Source organism: Theropithecus gelada, unplaced genomic scaffold, assembly GCF_003255815.1.
Source record: "Theropithecus gelada isolate Dixy unplaced genomic scaffold, Tgel_1.0 HiC_scaffold_15823, whole genome shotgun sequence".
NCBI classification, from domain to species: Eukaryota; Metazoa; Chordata; class Mammalia; order Primates; family Cercopithecidae; genus Theropithecus; species Theropithecus gelada.
In genome coordinates, this window is record NW_020257574.1 from 30,325 (window position 1) to 33,840 (window position 3,516).

Consider the following 3,516-nt stretch of genomic DNA (forward strand, 5'->3'; position numbering starts at 1 on the left):
ATGACTCAGCATGGGGAAAGACATTCTTTACTTGAAAAATCATAGACAACTAAAATGTCACTTTAGGTGACAGTTAGATGCTTTTAATTGTGCTGATTCATCACCAATTGTAACAAATGTTGTGAGTAGTTCCAGTAGTATAGCAGAAATGTGTATATACTCATCTAAATGAAATGCATACATTCCAAGTGCTTTGAGTAGGATAAAGCACCAATACAGATCCAGAGATTCAAACATCCTATTAATATACCTCATGCCTTAAGAAAATCCTCTTACTAAAAGTGAAAAACTGAGTGTGAGGTTTCCTACTGGATTTAAAACTCAAGATTTAAACTACTTATTTAAAAAATTTCCACTAATTAAACTTTCATCATTTAAAAGCAAAAATTTTAAGCAGCAGTGATACATAGAAGCATAGAAACATCCATTTGTGGGCATAAGTGTCAATACATTTTAGGCCAAAACCTTCTATTTGTTTCAGTCATGGACTGACTACCAAACTCAAGTTTATACCTGTAGAGATGGACAGGGCCCCAGAAGGAACAGGCCGCTGGTGGTCCTAAGGAGAGGCACTGATCCAGTCTCTTTCCTTCCATGGCTAACCTGCGTTTTCTCTCCATCATGTGATCCAAGTACACTGGGAACACAAATGTGCTGAAATACACATAGCATAATTTGTATAGCTGTCAAAGACAAATTAAAACAAAGAATTTTTTCCCTAGGAGGCAATGAGGAAAGGAATTGTGGAACCCTTGGAGAGTTGAGGTTGACATTGACATGTTAGAGTGGGAGTTCTGAACCTGGTTTTCACAGATGAATTTTACTTCCATGAAAACGCATTGGGAATCTGTTCAATTTTACACACATACTTATGTGTGTAATCCTTAGAATGCTTTATCAGTAAGTCCTCATTTCATCCTCTTTCTGCTTCTCCTCTATCCTCATGCCCGTTTTGTTTCCTGTTGGTAGCTATGCCAAAGCATTCAAGAGGGAAGCATTCTCTTACTACTTGCTAGTAACTAAACATTACCAAACAAAAGGACTGTGTGTGTGTATATTATGAAAGGTATATATATACATGCCTGTTTCCGACCCTCTGTTTCACCTGCATCAAAAGCATCACTTTCAGCGTGGGAAAGCCATTATGTTAAAAGCCAACACCAGACAACTGTTCCTTTCTCTGAAGGCAGCTGCCTTACCCTGGAGTTAGGAGTGTGCATCTGTAAAAGCCCTGATGCCCTAGGGGCTACCTTCCTTATCTGCTTAACTGCCGAAAATATTTTCATCAGAGATACATGAAGATGAAACATCAATGAACTCATCTCTAAATAAAAGTATCACTAAAATTTGGTTCATGCCAGGCACAAAAGTAGCCTAATCATATAAACATTATTTAACTCACAGACCACCTGAAGGGGCTCAAGAATATCACTTTGAGAAACACTCTTCCTAAAGGATACTGACAGAGGAGTTGTCAATAACTGAGGAAAACACTTCCATTTTAGATTTGTTACACCAGTAACCAATCAAGCTGGGAGTAAGCTATCTGGTTAAATAGCCATCTCTTTATTGTTATTCATGGGGAAAATATTACTTCTTTCCACTTTTAAGAACTATAAATCCATTACATTTTCAGGTTGTGCCTTTCTACCACTGAGATTGATTTGTTGATCTCTCTAATCGTCCTTATTGGTATCAACTTTCATGTAAATAATAGTCAAGTCTTAAAAGCTTGTATACATGGATAAGTAAATAAACAACTCCACACTGAGATGCGATGACCTCAAGATGTTTCATTTAACTTGGTGTAACCCATGGGTATCAGCATGATATTAATCTGGACTATTGTCCACTCGAATATTGCTCCAGCCATATGGCTACAATTCATACAGACACCATGGGCTTTAGTAAAGTTATTAACCATGATAGAAAGTTCCACCCAGAATATGAACGGGCACAATTAAAGTTTGCAGAAGCTATGCTAATTAAACCATAATCTAGCATAATTATTTATATCCTATGTTTATAAAGAAGCCCATCAAAAGTTCACAACTGTTCCACTGGGAAACTGGCAATTTGCGAGCAATGACCAGTTTGTTAATATGTTGTACCTCAAGATTATAGCAATTCAGACTAGCAGGAATAAACTTTTTAAAAATAGTATGCTCTACTAAGTAGTTAAAAGGCTGGATTCTCTTTCCACCAGTTAGGGTCTGAGTTCTGACTCCCCTTGGGTTATCTGGCCCGTTGGTACCTCAATGTCTCCATATATAAAAGGAGGACAATCACTTCCCTTCCTCACAGCTCCTCAGGGAGATCATACACTGTGTGAAAGCACAAGCACCTCCTCTTACACCTTGGCAGCCCCCAAGTGAGGTGGGGCTGGGTGTGGGGGCAGGTATGTCTATGCCTCCCTGCCCTCATGCTCAGCTGTGGTTCTTGTCCCCGCTCACATCCAGCCCTCTCGGCTCTCCCGTTTGTGCCGTGTTTTCTTCGTCTGTCATTTGGTTTTGTTGTTTTAATTGACATATAATAATCATGTGTATTTATCGTGATGCTTCAATACATGCATGTATTATAAAAATCAAATCAAGGCATTTAGCATATCCATCACCTCCCACAGTTATCATTTCTTTGTGGTAAGAACATTCAAATTCCTCTCTTCTAGCTATTTTGAAATATACACTATTGTTAACCATAGTCATCCCACTGTGCAATTGAACACCAGCACTTATTCCTCCTCCTAACCCTAATGACAGTAGCAGGAACCCTGCCAGAACCCAACTCCTTTCAGCGCAAAAGAAGAACGTAAAGTCTCTACCACAATTTCAGTAATTCTATAAAAAAAATTTTTGGCATCTCCACATAGTACTTAGTAAACCCTATAGCTATAAGGTATTATGTAACTAAAGTTAACTTTATTCTGTAAAACATGGGCCTTTATATCCAAATTCCCAGAGCACACCACTAAGAATTTCTAATGATCAAGCCATTTTAATAGGTTTTCAGTAGTAATAGCAGGATTAAAATCTGTTACGAGCTTTACAGACCTAAAAGGAGACGCATCTGAATTCATGTTACTCTAACAGACTACCCATGACAAGATTCATAAAATCGTATGAAGTGTGTTGTCAATCTGTCTTTAATGGTTTTTAAAATGAGTCCCTAAAGAACACACAATTTGACTTTGCTAATTTCATTGCAGCAGATGGCTCCTGTGTTGTTGTGTGAACATAAAAAGCAAAACCAGCATTCCCGTAATCCTAAACATGCTGCTGTAAAATAAAAGATCATTACTGAGAACAAATAGAGAGGCTTCTATTAAGATTCTACTTTCATTTTGTGTCCTGAGTAGGGGTGTTTAATTTTTTATGCACTACTCAAGTAGTGCAAAACGTTTTTCAACTGTAGCCTGACAACTCTAAAATATTTGAAAACCTTGGTAAGAACAAACTACTACATGAGGGGTGGGGGGGGGGGACAGGAAGTTGCATGCACTGTGACCACAAAACTGCA